Genomic DNA, 23,753 nt, shown 5'->3' on the forward strand with positions numbered 1-23,753 from the left:
ACGTACCCCTACGCCACAAATCATAATTTTTGTGAAGTTGGGAAGCAACCATTACGACATTATTCGTCATTCTGCGGAGCAACGAGCTACCACATGTAAGGCATTACGTGCAGTTTGTTGATGCGACGGTTGATGACGAAGAAGAATAATGGCTGAGCCATTTGTAATGGGTTGGAAGCTTTAAACAACCCACAATCCACATCGTGTGACGCTCGGTCGTTATTTCACTCTCTTACCACGCTATATAACATAGGTCAACGTGAGAGAGAGACAGACAGGGAAAGAACTTTATTGAGACACTGAGGAAGTGCATCATGGGAGCCTTATGGGCGTCCTTGGCAACCTATAGAAGTGCACTTGCGAGGAACCCACTACGCTATAAATGATCATAATTTTTTGAAGTAGGGAAGCAGCCACTATTTCATTCTGCAGAGAATCGTGGTACCCGCTAAACACCATTAAGGCAATCTGTGCAGTTTGTTGATGCTGCGGCTGATGACGATGAAGAATTATGGAAGAGCCATCTGTAATGGGTTGGAAGCATTCAGCAACCCACTCGTTGCGCAATTCGCATTGTGTGACGCCTGGTTACAAAATTGGGGTTTGTGTCGCTTGGTTGTTATTTTACTCTGCTACCACACTACATTACATGCGTTAATGTGGTTCCTTCGCGACATGAAGCCTGCATACGGTCTTTTTGTAACGCAGTTTCAAGCACCGGCATGGCTCAGAGGTAGAACACTGGGCTCCCACGTAGAGGGCCCAGGTTCGAACCTCTTTCCATCCTGGAAATTTTTTATTTTGTTTTCTTATTTCGAGCGATAGTGGTTACGGACACCGGCGGCGGCGGACAACTACGGCGCCAAAAACGGCCCTTTTTGTGATCTCATTACAGCTTTCGCTGTAAAAAGAACACCAGGCACACCTTACGTCAGACGCCCCCGTACTGCAGGAGACGCAGAGGGCTCACTCCACGCGTTGCAGTCTAAAAGTAAAAGAAATATGTAAGAGCGTCTGATTCTCCATTGTCGACAATTGCAGCGCGTTGCTCAAGCACGAAGTCGTAACAACTGTGACAGTTGTTGACGCTTATCCTGCGCATACCTGTGCGTTCTTTTCAAGCGCGCTTCTTTGTGCTTTAGCGGCGTGCTGCAAGTATCGAGCTGCCTGTCGTTCTTCGTGTGACATTACAATTTCTTGCTATCACATTCATTGATTGGCCCTTGTGGTGAAACTGTGCCTTTTTTTCCTTTGGGTCGTAAGAGGGAATAGCCATGATCAGTACTATTTGCAAATTACATACTGTGCATTCCGATCGGCTCAAAATACTAATCCAAGTAATTCAAACATAGGATGTGAATACGGCTTCTCTTCAGCAGGTTAATGTATTGTGCTGTTCACGCATGCCTCATACAACAATTTAGCGTTGGCGCTAGTAACGACAGAATCTGTGGAAAGTGCAGCACTATTCGCCTTTTTTCTGCAGTATGAGTGGAATAAACGGTAACGCACGAGAAGACTGGTTAGAAAAGCGCGTGTCTTGCGGCCCGAGAAAAAACGCCAGGCCTGCGCGGAAAGCGCAGCACAGTCACAGCGAAAGCTCGAAGAGCGGCATTCTAGAGCCCGCTATAAACTCTCTTGTGGCTTCTAATACAAGTACCCACTACGCCACAAATCATAATTTTAGTGAAGTTGGGAAGCACCCACCACGACATTACTCGTCATTCTGCGGAGAAGCGAGGTACCATCTCTTAGGCATTACGTGCAGATTCTGTATGCGACGGCTGATGACGATGAAGAATTATGACTGAGCCTTTTGTAATGGGTTGGAAGCTCTGAAGGACCCACTAGTTACATAATTCGCATTGTGTGACGCCCGGTCGTTCTTTCACTCTCACACCACACTTTATAACATACGCTAACGTGAGAAAGAGATCGAGAGAGGGAATTAACTTTATTGAGATCCTGAAGAAATGGATCATGGGAGCCTTATGGGCTCCCTTGGCAACTAATAGAAGCGCACTTTCGAGGAAACCACTACGCAATAATTTTTGTGAAGTAGAGAAGCAGCTATCATAATTTTTGTGAAGTAGAGAAGCAGCCACTGCGCAATTTTTTGTCATTCTGCAGAGAACCGTGGTACCTTCTAAACACCTGTAAGGCATTATGTGCACTTTGTTGATGCTTTGGCTGATGACAATGAAGAATTATGGCAGATGCCATTGTAATGGGTTGGAAGAGCCCTCTGTAATGGGTTGGATGTATATGTTGCAACTAGCTCGCCTTTCAGTATTACTCCAAGCATTCAACAACCCACTCGTTGCGCAATTCGCATTGTGTGACGCCTGGTTACAGAATTCGCGTTGTGTGAGGCTTGGTTGTTATTTTACTCTTCTACCACGCTACATTACATATGTTAATGTGGTTCCTTCCCGACGTGAAGCCTGTATAGGGTCTTCTTGATGCGACTCACACTACGCATGCGCAAATCTCCTCCTTCTCTCTCTCCAACAGCTGCGCGTTACTCTCTCCACTTCCCTCCCAGCACCTCCTTGCGCTTCTCCTGCATTCTCGCTTCTGCTCTCACGGCGCATGCGCTAGTCTCCTCCTCTAGTCTCCTCTCCTTCAAGTTTGAATATAAAGCGGGTAGAGCGCTGCACGTGTTGTCCAGCGCTTGCTTCTGTTGACTCCTCTGAAATGCGGGCTCGACATGCCGAAATTCTCTCCTGCGCAACGCCGCGATGAGCGCCAGCGCATGCGCGTCCCCTCCCCCTCTCTCTCCTCTCCTACTCTGCCCCCCTCTCGCGCGCCTGTCGACCGCGTTCCCCGCTCGCCCAATGAGAATTAATGGCCAGGCTAGAGGGAAGGCACGACGCGCGTTGTGTTCCTCTTCGCGTTCCACGACGCGAGGTCGGTAGCATACCCGAGGTCGGTACCATGCCCACCGAACGCCACCGGAACGCGATCGTGCAAGTGTTCCGGCTTCGCATCGCCTCATGGTCCCCTTTAGCGGGAGATGGTGTAATTTTTTTTGCGAAGCAGTTTCAAGCACCGGCATGGCTCTGAGGTAGAATACTGGGCTCCCACGCAGAAGGCCGAGGTTCGAACCTCGTTCTATCCTGGAAATTCTTTCTTTAGTTTTTTTTTTCTTATTTCGAGCGATAGTGGTTACGGACACTGGCGGCGGCGGCGGACAACTACGGCGCCACAAACGGCCCTTGTTGTGATCTCATAACAGCTTTCGCTGTAAAAAATGTGGGTAGTTAGCACTAAGTTGCGCAAAGCTTGGCACAGCGAAGCACGGGCTCGTCGCTGCTCGTACTCCCCGTCGACCGACAGGCCTAGCTTAGATATGAGTGGCTTCCTCCTCGGGAGTACGCCGCCAGGCTATGAAATATAGACCCTTTTCGAAAAAGGGCGCCCCTAGCGCCGCGCACGCAAACTACAGTCTGCCGCCATTGTGAGGGCACCGCAGCAGACGACGCAGGCTTCGGCAACGTGCCAGCGTGTGACATTTCAGCACCGCCGAATCGTGAACTGTCATCAACGTTTTTCGTAGAGACGGCGTGCTGCAATGGTGCAGTCGTGCTGCGTTCCCATGTGCCACCATCGAGGATATCGCGACGAGAACAGCGATAAGGTACGCGATAAAAAATCACAGCATATCCACGGGGTGAATGATGATGAGTGGGGCGAAGCTACGGAGGGAATCATCTGTAAACCGTGAAACTCTTCCGTGAAATGCGCCCAGTACATAATATAAAGAGTGTGAAACATCGTGTATATATTAAACATCAAACTTTTATTGTACTGTTGGTTTACGTGGTCCCTTCATTATCACTTGTGATCGGTGAAATGCAAGGAAGAAGTCCGCTCCCGAGCGAAAGAGCGCCAAGAGCGACCGCATTCCCCGCTCGCCCTGTGCGAATTAAAGGCAAGGCTAGAGGGAAGACAGGACGCGCGTTCCACGACGCGAGGTCGGTAGCATGCCCAACGAAAGCCAACGGAACGCGATCGTGCAAGTGCTCCGGCTTCGCATCGCCTCATGGTTCCATTTAGCGTCCCAAAACCAAACATATTGCTCAAGGTGTGCCTTGCGTTTTTCGTAGAAATAATTTCTTTATCATGTACATTAAGACGAAAAGTTGAAAGCTCACTAGAGTGTATCGCCCGCAAAGTATGTCTTTTAGTGTGATTTAACTCTCGTACGGCAGGGTCCTCGCGCCGTTGCCGGTCCACCTCGCCCGTTGACGATCGGGCGAGGTGGCTACATATAACTACTACTACTACACTTTAAGAAAAACATCTGGCGTTCTTTCGTTCTGCTTTTACAAAACACCTGGCGTCTTTCGTTGGTTTATTTCATCAATCAACGGCGTTTTGAACAAAATTTTTATTGTTTAATCACGCACAGGAGAAATCTCACCAGGCACTACCTTGGAGGTAAACAATGGCTGCTAATGGCAATGAGAGACAGAAGAAGTCGGCTTTTAGCTAACACTTACACTTCTACTTCTACTAACGTTTCCTACTGGAACATGCCAATGGCTGCTAATGGGGAATGAGAGACAGAAGAATTCGGCTTTTAGTTAACGCGCACGCTGCGAATTTTTTATTGTTCAACAACGCACAGGAGAAATCTCCCACCGGCACCACCTTGGAGGTCAAAGCGTAAGACTTGTTACTCACTACTACGACCACGACGACTACGAGGGACGAACGGGTGCCGCCTTAAGGAGCTTCGCCCCTAAAACTTGAACAACAAACGCACGTGGTCTCTCACCGTACGTGATGTCAAACGGACGTGCGCAAGGGCGCCGTTTTGTAAACACGCTACAGAAACGGACGTGCTTATTTCACAGCGCCATGTGTAGCCTTGCTTTTACGAATGAATAGTCGTCTCCCGAGTGCCTGCATGCGGTGAATTGCGATAGATTGTTTGTGCAGAAATACTGCGAGGGTTCGTAAGGCCAGCCAGAAAAATAAAAATGAAGTTGCGTACCGTTCATTTAGTAGCGACAGTACTCGCATATCGTAAACCACGTGTCAACATTTTGTAGTACAGGGGCGTAGGCAGAAACTTTTCGGGAGTGGGGGGGGGGTCACCTTGATCTGAAGTGGGGGCCGGGCAGGCAGATGTGGTCGAGTGTCATTTTGTGCTGTGTGTGCCATGGCAAAAAAAATTTCGGGGGGGGGGGCACGGGCCCGGTGTGCCCCCCCCCCCACCCCCACCACCCTGGCTACGCCACTGCATACAAATATACACAACGCGTGGCGTGCGGAAAATAGTTGCGTGGTGTGGCTTGCTGCAGACAGGATTTTCACCGGTTGCGGTCGCATAGTTCCGCGACAGTCACGTCCTTCCTTTCCTTCGGTGAGAAGTTTGTAGTTTGTACCTTTCGGTGAGAAGTTTGTAGCTTCGGCGAGCCTTTTTTTCCCGGTCCGGGCGGGCACGCGATTTGGCTGTGATCACGGTCCCGCAACCGCGGCAGTCGAGCCAAACTGCTCGTCCAATCCGTAAGGGTACAAAATGTTGCTCATTGTGCAGCGGAAGCACCTCAGAAAGACCAACGGAGGGTACTAAGAGATCGTTCAAGCACGCAAACAGTGAGATTTCAGCGGATGACACGGAGAACTAGCCGCCAACACAAACATCACAGCACTCACGCATTTGACGGCTCGCTTTCCATGCCCTCACGATGGCGCTGGCTATCCCACGCTCCTTTGCGAAGCGAAACTGACGAAAAGCCCACCGTCAGATGGCGTATTTATGAAAAGGGTCTATAGAGCAGAGGTTGCAGGCGAAGTCTCCATCGGCGTGGCATAGCTACTGCGCAGGCGCGGCTTGGCCAGGTGATACGGTATCTGGTCGCTAGACGACGCGACGCTTGCTTCCTCTTTCTTTCTATCTTTTTTCTTTCTCTCTAATTCTCTTTCTCATTCTCTCTCTGCTACGCTTTACTCTCCCCCTCCTCCTTTCCTTCCTCCTCACGCCCAGTTTCCCTCCCACCCCCTTGCAACACTACACTATAATATACAAGCATATGCTACTCTAGCGAGATACGTGATACCATGTGAAGGCGGCCGACGTGGCCGTGCCGTTGCGTCGCCACTATATTACAAGGCTAAGCGGAGCGGTGGCGGCTGCAGGCGTCCAGACCGCCAGGAGCGGGAGCGCGTTCTACGCTGGCTCGCGCCTCGAGCTGTATGCATGAGCTGTGCGAGAGGCGCGGCTTCATGACTGGAAAATGATGATGATCATGAAGGGCGATGATGATGACGCTACACTATGCTCTGCTAGCGTACCTGGATAGCCGAGTGTTTAGGACGCTCTTCAGACCAAGGGTGCGCGGTAACAGCTTCGCTATCAATAATTTCCGCTGGTACATTATCTCCGCGAGCACAAAAAAAATAATACGCAAGCGTATGAAACCTTGCGCCACAAGCAGCGCACGTGATAATAGAGGTAGAATGTTTAAAGGGGTACTGACACAAAATTTCGCGGCCGAGATAGCCTGCTGGATCGATTTCCGTGTACGTGCGTGTACCATCTGCAAAATATCGGCAGCGAATAAAGTTTGGAAGGTATTTTATATGAATTTTGAAGTTCGCGAGCGCGATCCAGCATTATAGGCCGCACCTAGTGCATTGACACCCTCGGAGGTGACCCGAGGTGACCCCCCTACTTCCCCTACGTAACCGTTGCAGCCGGTACAAGTTATGATGACGTCGTAGCCGCCATTTCTGTTTTGACGCGCTTCCCGACGAATCGCTCCTCGCCAGCGGGTCAAACATGAAGGGATTCGCCACGTCGAAAATTCCTTCGATCCCCGCCGCAAGAAAATCGTCGCCATCAGACGACGATGAGCCCGATGACGACAGACCGCGCGGAAATGCGCCACTGTTCTGTGTGTTCACGTGACCGAGCGTTTCACTCGCTAGGTGGTGATAGTTGCACCCGGCGGCTTGCCGTTTTTGGAGCTCTGTCAAACCGAAACTGAGGCTGTGTCGGTAATGAGGAGCTTGTAATTAATTATCTGTCGCGCGCTGCAGCAAACGATGTGCCGTGTTATGACTAACAGGCCCCCAGCAATACATTGCAGCAAAAAAACGCGGGGCGAAAATTTTTGTGTCAGGACTCCTTTAATCGGCGGAACATACATGCATAACAAGGAAGCACGCGTGTAAATATAATTAAATATCGAGTGATGCATTTACTTCAGTCTAGAGGAGTATTTCAAGGTTTTATGTGTAGAAATAATTTCCTCATACATGAGTCAGGATGCATTTAAATCTGATGCCTTGAAGTATGACCCACAGAGATGGTTCGCAAATTTCTGTGAAATTGTTTAATGAATCGCTATATAACAGCAAAGAGCTCAGTTTACTATCCAGAACATCATCATCATGAGCCCGTCTACGACCACTGCAGGGCAAAGGCCTCTCCCATGTTCCGCCAATCAACCCGGTCCTGTGCTTTCTGCTGCCACGTTATACCTACAAACTTCCTAATCTTATCTACTCACCTAATTTTCTGTCTCCCCCTCACGCGTTTGCCATCTATTGGAATCCAGTCAGTTACCCTTAATGACGACCGGTTATCCAGCCGACGTGCTACGTGCCCAGCCCATATCCATTTCTTCTTCTTGATTTCAACTATGATATCCTTAACCCCCGTTTGACCCCTCACCCACTCTGCTCTCTTCCTGTCCCTTAAGGTTACACCTATCATTTTCCTTTCCATCGCTCGTTGCGTCGTCCTCAATTTAAGTTGAACCCTCTTTGTTAGTCTCCAGGTTTCTGCTCCGTAGGTAAGTACTGGTAAGATGCAGCTGTTATATACCTTCCTCTTGAGGGATAGTGGTAGACTACCATTCATGATTTGATAATGCTTGCCGAATGAGCCCCATCCCATCCTTATTCTTCTAGTTATTTTACTCTCATGGTTCGGCTCCGCGGTTACTACCTGTCCTAAGTAGACATACTCCTTTACAACTTCCAGTGTCTCGCCACCTATCGCAAAGCGCTGTTCTCTGCCGAGATTGTTCCACATTACTTTAGTTTTATGCACAATAATTTTCAGACCTACTCTTCTACTTTCCGTATCCAGATCCAGAACATGGTATTCCGTATCCACAACAAGGTAGCGCCTAAAATCGGCGTAAGTAACAGAATCTACCCGCCACGGTAGTCTAGTGATTACGAATGCTGGCAGATCAGCTTGCAACATTCATCTAGAAGAAAAGTAGCCGCACATACCCTCTCCATATTCTACTTATGAAATATTCATGGGACATTTTCTGAACCAGGTTATTGGCCACCTTCACGAGCATCGTCGGCAAAGTGACGGCCAACTCTCGGTTTCAAGCGCGTGTACACCTCCAAACGAAAGCGCAAACTGGTCGCAGAAAACATGGGCAGAATTTTATGACAGGCCGACCCACACATGCCGGTGGAAAAGAAAGATCGGCTCCTCGTGAGCAGTAAAGCAGGAGCCTTTCGCGGTACTTATGAGAAAACCACCCAAGACCACCCTTGAATTTCTCACGGAGAAAACGACGATTGAAAAGACATTGAAAATTCGCGCCCGAGAATTCAATTACCGCTCGCCGCCAGGCTACGCAGATATCCAATCAGACTTCTCTGGTGACCTGCGTGAGACTGTATGGGCTATTGTGCGCGAAGAGCTGCGTTGAATGTTCTCGTCCTCCCAGCCTCAAGTTGCCTCTATAGCAGATGTTATCCGAGAAGAAATTCAGCACTCGCTGGATACCCCTGGGCAACCACAGCCCAAGCTCCAAGCTCTGAGCTACGATGCTGCAGTCCGCAGCAACACTCACCCTCAGCGCAAACTTCAAGACGCCGCACCACCACAGTTGCGCCTCCAGACACCGTCACCACCGATGTCATCCCTCCCGCCTGTCGACCGGCGCTACGCTCCGAGGAAGACAGATGTTTGGAGCGCCCCTGACGACCATCCGTTCTGCAACCACTGCGGCAAAGCAGGCCACACTTACCGCGGCGGCCAGTACCGTGAAATGGGGCTACGCGGCTTAGCGGTGAATGCAACGCGTCCACAGCGTGGAGAGCGGCCACGGGACATCGCCGAATACCTGGCCACAAATGAGTGGAGATCTCTACATCCATCAGGTTGGCCATCGCCGGAACGCTACCTGTGACCTCAGCGTTGACCATACACCACCCGTGCCCGGGGCCATTCGGTGAGCCCGTATTGTGAAAGCTAAAAGCAGAAACCGGTAGATGTGCTGCTGCTGTTCGTCGAAAAGCCTACGGTGACGTAATGCAGACCCAACGGCATCAAGACGAAGCGAAGAATAACAATTACGGGCAATTACGATGAAGTATGGGCGCAGCGTTATTACAACAACAGCACAAGCCGACGCAGCCGTGACACTACACCACGGCCTAAACGAAACTCACGACGACGAACGACCAACCACGACACATATGCCTCTTGACGTTCACAAAGTCATAGCTTTAGTGAATATCGGCGCTGACTTCTCGGTTGAGTGGATCCTCACCGCCAGGATGAAAGTTAGGACCACATGGGAACGCCCCGAAATCTGAATGGCTGGAGCACACTTAATTACAGCGACTGGAATCCGCACGGCAAGAGTCCCCATTCATGACTTTTTTTTCGATGAAAATACACACGACAAAGCCCGATGAAAACGCTCGGGGAGAACATTTGTCTGCGAATGATGTGCCGATGCGGTCTTATGCATAGTGTCAGAGGCCTGTAGGACTTCAGCGACGAATTGGAAAAGAAATTTCTTGCCACGGTAACTAAGGAGAACATGAGGGGCGCCGTGGCGCAAGATAATGACACGCAGGGCAAACTAGGCGACTTCTAAGGCAGCGCCAGAAGGAAGAGCTGCCATCTCAGCGTAGCGAGTTAGGTGGTCCACGGCAGTAACAATCCAGCGGTGACCGCCTGGAATAAGCGGAAGAGGTCCGTATAAATATATACCCACGAACTCGAAGAGAGCGGACGGGCACGGTAGAGGTTGTAAAGGGCCGGTGGGAAGAGATGTCGAACGTTTTCGGTGATGGCATGACGAGCAGGAATCGACGTACATGGAAGCACTAGTGGAGAGGCCAGGCCAGAAGCAACGAGTTTTGATGCGATCGTAGGTATTGTGAAAATCTAAGTGGCCAGCCGTTGGGTCGTCGTGAAAGGCTTTTAAAACTTGGATTCGAATTGAGCGAGGGACGACCGGGATCCATCAATTACCGAGAGGATGGTAAATTTGCCGAAGTAACGCTCCATCGTGACGTTTGAAACGCGTGAGCTGTCGCCTTAAGCGGTTGTGGGAGCACAGGACAAGCCAGTGAGCCGATCGATGACTGTACGGCAGTATTTATCTGCACGTTGGAGCGAGACGAGGTCTGCGGATTGAAGGAAGCCAGCCGGTGCAGCGAACTTGATCGGACTAATACTAGTCATCTGCTTGGTCGCTTGGCTGTGAGGTGCCACATAGCAGGAAGGTGACACGTGATTATTTTGCCACAGTGGACAGGGGCGACAAAGCGTCGGCATCTTGGTGTTCCCTACGCGACCTATTTGTGACACTTAAGCGACACTCCTCCAATCGGAGCACCCATAGGCCGAGGCGTCCTGAGAAATTCTGCAGAGAGGACAACTCATAGAGCGCATGATGGTCCGTCACGATTATCAAATGGCGGCCATACAAACAGGGGCGAAACTTTTGTACAGACCATACGATGGCGAGACATTATTGTTCAGTGATGCTGTATTTTCGCTCACCTTGAGAGACAGTACTGCTCGCGTAAGCCACGACTTCTTGTGAAGCCTGGTCCCGCTGCAGTTGGACAGCGCCGATTCCATGCCCACTTGCATCAGTGTGTAAGATGGTAGGGGCTGTGGGATCGAAATGGCGAAGGACGGGCCCTGACGTGAGGCATCGTTTGAGAGTCTGAAAAGCGGCTTCACAGTCATCCGTACATACAAATGATGCACTTATGGTCAAAAGATTGTGAAGAGGAGCTGCGATAGTAGCGAAATCACGGACAAACCAGCGGAAGTATCACGCTAAGCCGAGGAAGCTGCGAAGGTCCTTTAGCGTGGTGGGTTTACGAAAGTGCAACACATCGGTAACCTTGTCTGGATGAGGTTCAATGCCAAGCTTGCTGACGACGTGACCTAACACTTTGATGCTGCGGCATACAAACCGACACTTCTTGGTATTTAGTTGGAGACCGGCGTTGGCTCGACGAGTTAGTACCTCGTCTAGACGTTCTAGGTGCTGTGAGAACCTGGACAAAAAGATGACGATGTCTGTCGAGGTAACAAAGACAGGTCTTCCATTTCAAGCCCCGCATTACCGTATTGATCATTCGCTCAAATGTGGCTGTGGCGTTGCAGAGCCCAAAAGGCATCACATTGAAGTCAAGGAGTCCATCAGGTGTAGCAAATGCATTCTTCTCTTTATCAGACTCATGCATCGGGATCTTCAGCGCCCTGTATGTGTTAAATGCATCGTCAATCCGAGGCAAATGATATACATTCTTCCGATTAGTTTTGTTCAGTGCCCTGTAGTCGACGCAAAACCGCACTGACCCGTCCTTTTTCTTAACTAGGACAACAGGAGAAGACCAAGGGCTTGCTGAAGGCCTGATAACGTTGCGTGCGAGCATGTCATTGACTTGTTCCTCGATAACCTTAAGTTCTGAAGGTGACACACGGTAAGGGCGACAGCGAATGATACGAGATCCGTCTGTATCGATGCGTCTGTGTCTCTCCGGGTGTTCCGTAGACTAACAATGATGATGATTTGTATGCAGAGGTGAAGATGGTGAACTACACAATCAGCGCTCACAGTATTGACCACGCCTTAAAGTCGTTCATGACGTCAGAACAGAGCGGGACTGTCAACGACGCAAGAGAATACCGCCAAGCTTAGATATTCGGCGATTTGCTATGGTTCTATTTTGATGATTTGGTAGCGCGACACTAACAGAGGCAATGAACGAACATGCACAGACAAGCGCATATTCTAACTTCACAAATGCGCTTGTCCGTGCTTGATGTTTCTCTGTCTGCTTTGGTCTTACGCTACCAAATCATGAAAATGAAACCACCGAAAAGGCCAGAGGGTTTCTTGCAACCGGTGCGAGCCACCTTACAGAGCACTCCAGCAGATATAGATGGGCCTGCAGGGGCCCTTTCGCGTCAACATATGGAAATAAGTTGATCGTCGTCGCTACAGACTGCCTCACCCGCTATGCCCAAACGAAAGCACTGCCCAAAGGCAGTGCCATCGAGGTAGCCAAACTCTTCGTAGAGGACATCGCGCTGCGACATGATGCTTCAGAAATACTCGTGACTGACGGAGGGAGGGCTTTTACGGCAGGCCTAACTCAATCTGTCCTGTGATACAAGGATACAAGCCATCGCAAGACAACCGCCTACTACCCACAGACGAATCGCACTGCAGAACACCTGAGTAAAACCGTCGCATACATGCTAGAAATTTACCAGGAAGCTTAAGACTGGAATTGGAACGCTGTCGTTTCGTACGTAACTGTCATCCATAGCATGGCTATATAAGAAACCACACAGGTGGCACCTTGAAGCTGGTTTACGGAACAAGTGCCGCAACGACGCTTCACGTCACGCCACCCATCGTCACTGATGAAGAAAACCTCGACGTCGCTACATTTCTGCAGCGCACCAAAAAAGCTAGACAGCTTAAACGCCTGCGTGCTAACACACAGAATAGAGCTGACAGCTGCCAGCAACCTTCGGCGACGCCATATAGAATTCCAAACATTTGGTTGGTGTACACATAGATATGCCGACGTGCCACAGTGAAAAACTTGTCCAGCGATACTTCGAGCCTTACAAGGTACTTCGACGTTTCGGCGCACTGGACTACGACGTCATTCCCGACGACATTAAGAACTCTCAGCGGCGCCGCGCGCGAATTGATGTCTACCTGGTTGCGTGCCTTAAACATTTTTATACACGCCGGTGAACTCTAGAACTTTATATCGAACAGGCTTTTTTAAATCCCTTTGGACGTGTTTTTGCCTGCCCGTTGGGTTTTCGGCGTCGGGGCAATGCTTTCCCAGAGGCGGGTACCACCACGCCCTTTTTTTAATTTTGATGTTTCGGGTTTCACCCACTAAAAGTGTTAGCACCACTCGGAGCAGGCCGCGCCGCATTGAACTGCTCTGCAATATATAACAGTCGTGCGCGCCGCGTATAGGCCACAAGCGGAGCGCGAAGTTGCCGTTTCCTCAGGCGCCCTCTTTTCAAACAGAGGCCGGTTCTCACTCTCGTCGGTGGGCGGGGCGTCTGCACGTTGACGTCGCGGAGACATAGCATGCTTATTGGCCGATAGCCGGATGAGATGCGCTTCTTGCCACGGGGTGCCGCCACTTGACCGCGCCGCACTCCTCAGTCTGCTAACTTTACACGGTAGCCGCACTCGCGCGTGATAATCACAGCGGGAGAGCGATCGCGTTTCATGACGCGCGCTGACGTAACTTCTTACTCCCGTGCCATCCCTCCCTGTCTAGCTTCCAGTGCGCTCGACGGCACGAGAAAAGAGAGAAAGCGCTGAGAGCGTGCGCCAAACCCCCGTAACTCCGCTGATTCTTGACGGATTTGAGAAATTTTTGCGGCAATCGATTCGGGAGGCAGTAAACTCCGATACTAAGGTCATTAGATCATTACTTGGAAAAGTGGTTCATGACCCCTTTAAGGGGACCATGAGGCGATGCGAAGCCGAAGCACTTGCACGATCGCGTTCCGTTGGCGTTCATTGGGCATGCTACCGACCTCGCGTTGTGGAACGCGAAGAGGAACACTACGCGCGTCGTGTCTTCCCTTTAGCCTGGCCGTTAATTCTTACAGGGCGAGCGGGGAACGCGTTCGACAGGCGCGCGAGAGGGGGGCAGCGCAGGAGTGGAGAGAGAGGGGGAGGGGACGCGCATGCGCTGGCGCTCATTGCGGCGCTGCGCAGGAGAGAATTTCGGCATGTCGAGCCCGCATTTCAGGAGTCAATCGAAGCAAGCGCTGGACTGAACGCGCGCAGCGCTCTACCACTTGAAGGTTAGGAGTCTAGAGGAGGAGAGTAGCGCATGCGCCGCGAGAGCAGAAGCGAGAACGCAGGAGAAGCGCAAGCAGGTGCTGGTAGGGAAGTGGAGAGAGTAACGCGCAACTCTTGGAGAGAGGGAAAGAGGAGAGTTGCGCATTCGTAGTGTGAGTGCGGACTACCAGGCCAACGCCGCGGGACATACCCCCGAGCAAGAGATGATTCGCATCTAAAAGCGTTCTGCACGCAATAAAACAAGCATCAGGAAATTTGAGAACTATACTGTCCTTTTCTATTGCAATAGCAACTATATGGTCACTCTGGACGAGTTTTTGCCGTCATCTCCCGTATAAAGTTGAAAGTGATAACATATCCCTGCAGGCACGTAGGCAAAGGGGGGGGGGCAAGCCCCCCCCCCCCCGAAATTTGGTTAGCCTTCTATATTCCCGGGCAACTTTTTTTTTCTTTGTGCCATGGAAATACTTTTTTCCGAACAGTTAGGCCTTGCCCCCCCCCCCCCCCCCTCCGAAAAGAAAATCCTGGCTACGTCCCTGTATCTCTGCGCATAGTATGTTCTACCGCGGGTAAAAGCGCGCGAATGCGGGCGACGAACGCGGCTGAAGCAGATGTCAAACAAGCAAGCCCATCTCCGTCGCTCGGAGGGCGCATGCGATAACACCACTCCACTCGGGAAGCCTGCCATCAAAGCATAGAGGAAACACCCCGCCAGTCTTGAACGAGCATGAAAAGACGCGAGAGGGGGGCGGGGGAGGCTGTCGCTCGAGTAGCAACTTTGAACTTTGATTCTTCTAAGGCCGCGGTCACGATCACTGGCGCGCGTTCTATCTCGGCAGCCATCAGCGGGCGGCTCGTATATCCTGCTACGTGCTGCGCTCTCAATGCGAAGACGCTGTGCAGAAAGAGCATCTTTCCTTGGAGAGGCTGTATTCTCTTACTCTTACGTCAACGTTTTGTAGAGTTACGCGAGATCGGATACAAAAGAGTCTGCTGCCAGCCTCACTTCGTATAACATTACAATTTTTTGCTATCGCATTCATTGCTTCATCCTTACGATGAAACTGATCTTTTTTCTTTCGCGAGGGGTTAGGGTCTGCGCGTTTGTATTGGATGACGATGCCCACACTGCAGATGACCAACGCGGCCTTCATTTCTTGCTCAAATTTGCGCAACTGAGAAAATTTTAAGCTGGTCGGGCATTTTGGCGCAGCGTGGCGCAATTTTTACCAATTTCACGGTTTTGGCTCAGCTTGGCGCAAAAATAGGGAATTGTATCAAATTGGCGCAATTGGCGCAGCTGTTGCATCCCTGTATGCTGCTTGCATACGCTTTGTGTAAAACCCTCAGTATTTGCATTTTCGAACGAAAAAACATAATGCACTGACGGATCTCGCATTAAGGAACCGCGAAGTTCGAACGAATAGATTTTTTTTTTGCCGTCGCAACATCGAAGTAAATCTTCAAGCTGTGCTGATGCGACCTCCACACAATCGTAAGAAATTTTCGCTGTTCTTACGGTACACGAGATTAGCATTCATAATAAAGCAAAACCATCATGCGTGTGTCCGGTTGGTTGTTTTTTTTTTGTTTGCTGCAATAATATTCTTTTTACACAGTTCAGTTTTCCGCCATATTGGCCAGGTGATGACGCGACCGCAGCGTTCCCTTACGGTTCAGCGAAATGCATTAATTTATGAATATTTCTTTACCACGTGCCGTGCGCATGTCGCACGCTCTAAAAATATGATAAACTATCCTAATGTGAATACTAAAAATGCTATTAAAATGTATGCTAGCACAAATCACCTTAATTGCCCTGATAATAGCTAGTTTTAGTATAGCGGGAAACGCTTACGTTAGCGTTAGCGTGCGTCTCAACGCTAACGCTAAAACGGAACGCGCTGCGTGTCAACTGGTGGTCTTTTAGTACAGCGGAAGGCATTCCCGCTAACGCTAACGCAATCACATACGGCGCCATCTAGACATAAAAACACTAAATGCACTGTAGAATCCACAAAAGCGCCACCAAGTCGAGCTGATCCAAAGTCACCACTGTTGCGTCTCCATGTCGCGTTTGCAGAGGTGTTGAGTTCTGACACATTGGTTTCTGTCGACATGCCGCGTTCGAGAATTCTTCAAGACCCCTATTACTTGGCCTTTTTAAGCTGGGATGCATCACGCGTCACATTCATGCACTGCCGCGAAAGGCCTGAAGGGAAACGACGCCTGACATGTATCTGCTTGACTTGTGGCCGTATCTTGGAAAGAGGCGACTAAAGACAGCGTCGCCATCTCTGCGCTGCTACAGAAAACATGAGCGAACCTTGCAAACAAATCTTGCTAAGCCTTCTGCAGCGCAAATCCACTTTGTATCTCAAAAACGGAGCTATTTTATCGGCGGTACACGGTTGGCGAAGCCTCATTACTCAAATCTAAATCAAATACGAACATTATTAGGGAATGAATAAGTTTAATAATGCAGGACGACGGCCAGAAATATTCGAAGTGGGCGGCTCTCGCTTCAACAGGCACCGCCATCTTGCCCTACGTACGGGATCTCTTGCGTGCGTTAGCGTTGAACGCTATATTCCAGAAATAGCGTTCGTACGTAAGAGCTCGGGCTACGTTTACGTTCTGCTCATGCGCAGTTAGGAGCACGCAACGCTAACGCTAACGCTAAATCCTTGCGTTTGCTGTCATCCGCTATACTAAAACTCGCTAATAAACTCTGTGGAACGGTAAACAAATTAAAGAAGGCACGAACAATTTCACCAGGTGAGCACAGTTTGTCGACCACGCATCAGTCCATGCTCACGTGACGCTCTCCACCCGCAGTGAATTTCGTCAAGCCAATAAAACTGATAGCGTTCTAATCGGCGAATATTACCTTAATACTATTAGTTCTTTCAAATTTAGGCGTCCTCAGAGCTTGTGCGGATTAGGAGTTTCGCCAAAATAGGCACAGTTTGCATCGCACCCTATGAAACTGCACTAGGAAGTTTGGCTGGCATATTGTTAAAGTATGTAGAACAGAATTCGTAAATATAAAATTGTGCGACGTTTGAGGAAACAACTTATTACGACACACTTACATGTCGTGGTGCGGTAGTTGCTTCTTGATTTCGTGTTCGGTACGTTTATGGCTGATACATCTTCTGCAACTTATACAGAAGCCACTGGTGACCAGTGTGCGCGAGGCTGGTGGCCATTTTGCCCAGGGGACGGAAAGGAACTAAGCTGTCCCGAGCATGAACCGATGTGTATGTGCTACTGCAGTAAGTGACCTTTTTATTGTAAATAGAAAATAAATTGACAACATGTAAATTTTCGGATTCTATTGACAGCGTATATGTAATTACCGTTTTTCTTACTATAACATTTTTTAGCATTGCGGCTAACTCAATCTCTCACTGCCATACATGTAGCTATATGATAGGGGCTGTTATTAAGGACTAACTACATAAGTTGATGCGGCTAAGTACTTTTGCGTTCACCACACTAATACCCTTGTCATACGGGTAGTCTAACCCCAGTTAAGTACGACGGCCGTTAAGTCTAACTGCTGTTGTACCTTGTCACACAACAATTCTAATCGCAGTTAATCCGCTAACGATTGTTTTCGTAAACGGAGGTAGGCAACCCATGTTAACGCCGTAAACTGACAACATGGCGGCCCCAATGTCGGACGCGAGCAGCTCGGCTCCCAGCTAAATATCGAGCCAAAAGTGTGTCAACTGGACCGTTGCGACTACGGCGGTGTTGATACGCATTTGGGAAGATAAATGGCCGGCTTTGAGGTACAAGTTTGACCATGCTGCAAAAAATCTCGTGTGCATTTCACGAGATTGATACACGGCTGCGTTCGTTCATTGAACAGGGTTTCACGCTACTTGATAGACGCGCATCAAAACACGCTGCTGACACGTCTATAATCGAGTGTAAAGCCCTGTACAAGCAACACCCCCTAGATTTCTAAGGCATTTCCGATGGTTGCGTGACGTCACCCGATGTGTCCGCGCGGGCGCTGCGTTCTGGTATTCCGGAGCGTCGCGCTCGCTTCTACTGGTGTTGTAAGAGTCTGTGATGGGTGCAAAATACTATGTCATCTCTTTGAGAAGCTTTCTTGGGCACAAGTGAAGCATTCTGCAAGTAGTTTTACTCTCGTAAGAAGAAACCATACGACACCAGATAAGCTTTATTGCGTTAGAACATCACTTTTTCTGACAGCGTCGTTATGAAATCATCTGCGTGGAAAAGAAGCTCACAAACCTGCGTGCGCAAAAAAAAAAGGCGGCTGTTATAAATGCGCTACACATGAAACACACTACGCGTAGATATAACCTGCGAATAGCTGTTCCTTCATAATTATTTAACTGTGGTATACGCACGAAGTCGTTCAAAAAAAAGAAAGAAAAAAAAAACGCCACAGTGATACGCGCAGCGTAGCCATCAAACTTAGCTATTTTTTTTTAACGCGACACTATGAAGTTTGAGATCCATGGGCCGGGTATATACTGCGCCTACGATTCTTCATTTGAAAAAAATAAAGAAACCAAGAAAAGGAAAAATCAAAACACCTTAGGAGGAGGGTTTCTACATCTGCAATGAAAGGAAATTAGATTTTTGTTTTTGACTACTTATGTTTTATTTCTTGCATCGCATCATGAGAAGCCATTTTTATTGTCGCAGCAACTTGCTACATAACACGCTTGGCATCAGAGGATGGTTGCACACATCAGCATGCAGAAAACAAAACACAGACACTAAACCAGGCTTTGTTCATGGCAGTAAGAGCAAAACAGAAGTTATTTTAACTATACTGTGAGAAGGATATCCTTCTTAGCACCGTTCATTTACAAATGCACCCCACTGCTAAATGAATATCCACGAGAAATGTATGCTTCTTCATGGTTGTGTTTAAGTATTCTCATTATGTACGAAAAGAGTATTCTCTTTCGAAAATTACAGCTGTTCCAGCTAAGAACGAAGATTCGAACGCTCGATAAAGCAATGCTGCAATTCCTTACCTTCGAATGCACTGTTGGCGTAAAATCCTTCCGTGGACGAGCTCGAAGCCACGCTTTTTTCTGCGAGTAATCAATTGGGAATGAATACACGCGCACTTTTGGCCAATTGTCATAGTTTCCGCGGCACCAGGAACAAAACACCGGCCCATGTTGCACGAACTTGCAGTCGTTGCGATGCTATGCAATTCGCGCTAAACGTCACATCGTGCACGCCGAAAAAACAACACTCACACGGACACGAAGTAAGTACATACATCGAATTGAGCGAGAAAACACGGCACGAAGAACACGAATTGTGCAGCAGCTTGGCGCACACGCACTGACTTGCCTGTGCAAGAACGCCGAGAACACACGTGCAGCCAGACTACAGTGTAGCCGGACCTTTTTCCAGTTTTTTCTGTCGGACACTTGGCGTGACGTAGCACGCGGGGAAAGGAGGATGTGAAGAGGCCTGAAGAAATTTTAGAGGGTGTTGGTACAAGGCGGTGTTATTGGCCGCGAGATCAAGCGGAGTCGCCGCGTTACAGTGTACTAGAAGTACACTCTAGCCCCGTGGCGGCTTCTGGCTGAACCGCGCCTAGTGTAAGATTGCGCCATGCGTCGTCTGCTAGTCAGGTTGTGTTTGCATGTACGCGTACGTCATACAGGTCCTCAAAAGGTAGTTTGTACCGTTGCGTTAGTGAACTTTAACCGCTCGTACGTATGGCTAACACGATGTAAAGAAGCATTTGGCCTTGATCGGCTGGATATGTACTGCAATAAGATCAGTGTGTGCACTTGTCGAGAGTGTGGTGTGTGGTCGTCGTACCCTGCGTTCACGAGAGTCATATCAGTAGGTGCCGCTCTGTGGTTCAAGCGCATTGCAAAGTGCACTTGGCGTTGTCCTAAAGATGAGAAGTACTAAATCTCATGTGAATATAGCCTTTTAGCGGCGCGGTGGTAAAAAAAAGGCTGTCATGCATTTGCGCGTGGCGGTTAGGCGTATAACTTGGGGACGATCGTTTATAGGTTACGCGACGAGCTTAGCTGCGTACGGTCCTCGTCCCACTACAGAGAAATATTTCTGTCGTCACGTCTGACACTTCGGTACTTAAATTTTCCCCTGAAAAGAACAGGAAATGGAATGACACGGAAATCGCAAAACTGAGTTGCCTTGCGCAATTTTAACTTGTAGCGAAATTTATACAAGAACACCCGTGTACTTAGATTAAGGTACGCGTTAAGAGCCCTGATGGTCAAAATGAATCCGAATGGCGTGCTTTACATTTATGACGTAGTAATTTCATGTGAAGTCACATCTTTTTTTCTTTTCCTTATCTTGAACGTTTGTGTTGCGTTTTTATGGATTGACGGAATGCAGCGGGCATTATTCGCATGGAAAAACGTACTTTGGTCCTGTGAAATAATCGGGCCTTTTTTCCATTACTGTCATGCAAGTAATCAATGGAAGAAAATTTCGTGTTGTACAGTTACCTTTGTGTATTGTTACTAGAATAAAAACAAGCGTGTGCGTGTTAAACGTCGCCGTAGCTCTAAAGCGCTGTCAGCCACGTAGCTTTCCTCAGTAAACCTATCAATTGTCCTACATTTCATGGAGAAGGGAATCAGAAATGCGGATGAATATTTGAGCACGCAAGGCACAAACTGCTCTTTGAACCCATCGTGCTGGAATACGGGCTTTTTTTGTTGTGGGGTATCCAGATGAACAAGAAGTAAATACTTAATTCAGTCGCGCTGCAGCAGTGCGTAGTAGGTGGAATACAAGCTAAACACGCACAAATAAAACAACAAGAAAGCGTCATCCATTGCGAAAACGCCGACTGTTGCCGAAGGCGAGCAACCCCTTCGTTGGCAGGACAAGGATAGGATGCGCCTCTCTCGCAAGTAGTAGTAGCGTTCGGCGAACTTCGTGCAATCATTCGGGGATGAAGAGCGCACATATCACCAGAAAGCTGCAGTCAACGCATTTTGTTTGCCGGAAATCTGGTCAAATCGCTCACAACGACGCGCTGTTGTGTGCGTTTGTATACGCGCCGACCACCGCATATCACTAGCGCGGCGACGGTGCTGCCACCTGTAGCCCGATCTCGCGGCGAATAGCTGTGTTGCACGAACCCAGCCATGTATCAAATAAAGTCATAACGTAGTTCAGCGCAAAAAAAAACTCGCCCAACAAGCAACGTTGCTAAGTATCAAATAAAGAATGCTTGGAAGCGCTGCAAACGTGTGACAGCCCCTCTGTCTGGTTTACGGTAACTGTGGTTACGTCCGCTAACTGCAGTTGGGTATAACAATGGTTAAGCTTACCCGTCTGACGAGGCTATAAGCTGTAAACACTTCTGGCCCATAGGTAAATACTGTCATGCTACAAGAGTAGCCAGTAATGCAACATGGGGTTTTTATAAATTTTGCGCAGATGAAGCACTCTGTCTTACACATGAGGTATATCACAGATATCGTGACGCAGCTGTGTAGAGCTAAAGCAAAGAAAGTTGCGCGAAATAAGTTTGTTATGCGAGAAAGCGGTACTACTGAAAAAAAGAAACCTGCCTGAAGAACCTCCCGAAATCGACATTAGCGCCAGATTTTACCGAACAGACTAGCTGTGCTCAACGACAACGTGACAGCTGAACACATCTGAGCTGCTTGCGTGACCTCTACTACAGTCACAAAAGTTTGCAATGGCTCGCTGTTAGTGATCGTCCTCATGCTGCAGGGAAAAGAAAGACGTTCCTAGCTCGGTCAACGTGATATAGTTTCTTTATTGTGCAGCGTTTTATTGAACATTATGTACTGGATAACAAAAAATACGAGCCCTCGATCAATTTACTCTCATTCCTTTATTGAATGTATGGTTTCAAAATCTATTTTTATGTTAAACTAAAGTACATTACCTTCATGAGAATATTTTGGTGAGAACAGAATTTGGGAAGTCAAACGGAATGTAATGGTCTAGTTTAATATATATTCAACGGAAGTGTAACGAAGAACACAACTTCTCCACCAAGTAAACTTTACAGACAGACGTTTGAGATTTCCAATGCAGAGTGAGGGGCACCTGTGCACAAAATACATTCACGGAGTAATGCATGCGTCATGTTTACTAGCAGTGGCTCATGTTTTCGAACTGCTGGATGGTCGTAACTTTTGTTAGGTCAAGTCTTTGTTAAGTCAAACTTAGGCTCAGACGCTCAATGAGCCCTTGTTCTACGTGTGGTGGTCAGTTGTGATTTTTTGCTTCTAGGAACAAGAGCGAAGAGTGTCTCCACCAACTTTAAGCAAGGACAGAAAACATCGTTCTGTGGGTAGTTTCTAAGGGGCATCATGTTATAGGATAGAGTTACGCTACTAGGTAATAGGTATTCGGCAACAGCAGTCGCTCAGCTTGTCGCCAAAGCTCTAGTGATTACAGTAGCAAAACAGCCATTTGGGCTAGTTGGTAACGGTTCATATCTTAAAGCAAAAAGGCGCACTGCGGGAACAAGGACATAAGAAGGGAGGAACCGACGACACAAAGCGCACACTCGCAACTGAAGGTTTATTGAAAGAGCACACATAAATACGTTACAAAAATGGCACGTGGTGCAATTTCCCTCGCAGAAACAAAACAAAACGAGATGGATATCCCCTTAACAGATCATGAAGGCGCATTCGTCTATACAAAAAGGAAGTTCGAAGAAAACCGGACTAAAGAAAAAGAAAACTGCGTGGGGAGGGGGGAGGAGAGAGGAGGGCAGACAAGTTTAATGCAGTGCGTTGATCAAATATGAATACTCTATCTCTGTTATGGCGATAGAAGGGTGGCTAACGCATCTATCCCCGCATCTCTTTATGTGAAAAGCTTCAATTAGTTCGCGCGTGGTTTTATCTCGATGCCTAGATAGAACCATCGCGTCAACGAGAAAAGGTGAGCATCCGCACGTGGTGCAGTGCTGGGACAAGTGTGCACCCTCCCTTGACGCCACGGCTCTGTTGTGCTCCTGGAGGCGAATATTTAAGCAACGGCCAGTTTGGCCAACGTATGCGCGGCCACATGACAGTGGTATCAGGTACACGACACATGTTGCGCATTGAACAAAAGGCGAGGTGTGTTTAACCTGGCACTTCTCTAGTGATTACATGCCGCCTAACCTGCTACATTGCTCTAGCGACCATAAAAATAAAGAGAAACAAGGAAGGCCGTTGCAGTAGGGACTAGTAAAAGAAATAGAAACAAAGAAGGCCACCTAGCTCCGCTGTTTCCTCCAGCCGTGGACTACTAGTGCAAGCAGCGAACAATTTATCGCTGTTGTTTGTCGTTTTGCTTGCTACTACATAAGCACTTCACCCACCTCCTGCTGCAAATAAGCGTGTTTTTTTCCCGTGGGTTCACTGGCCGTTTTACTGTTATTGTAACTGAACTCTTGAAAAAGACCGGTCCCAGGTCAAAACCTCGAATAAATATCTTTTTTTGCATTTGCGCCTGCGCATTATTATTTATCACTAATCTGAACGAGAACTTATATATATATATGTATATGAGAGGTGGCACTTCACAAAAACTTTCTTTAATACGTCGACGTAATAAATGGAGTTGTTTTGAAGTGCCACCTCTCATACTTATACGGCAACCAAAGGCAACCAC

This window comes from Rhipicephalus sanguineus, chromosome 11 (assembly GCF_013339695.2).
Source record: "Rhipicephalus sanguineus isolate Rsan-2018 chromosome 11, BIME_Rsan_1.4, whole genome shotgun sequence".
NCBI classification, from domain to species: Eukaryota; Metazoa; Arthropoda; class Arachnida; order Ixodida; family Ixodidae; genus Rhipicephalus; species Rhipicephalus sanguineus.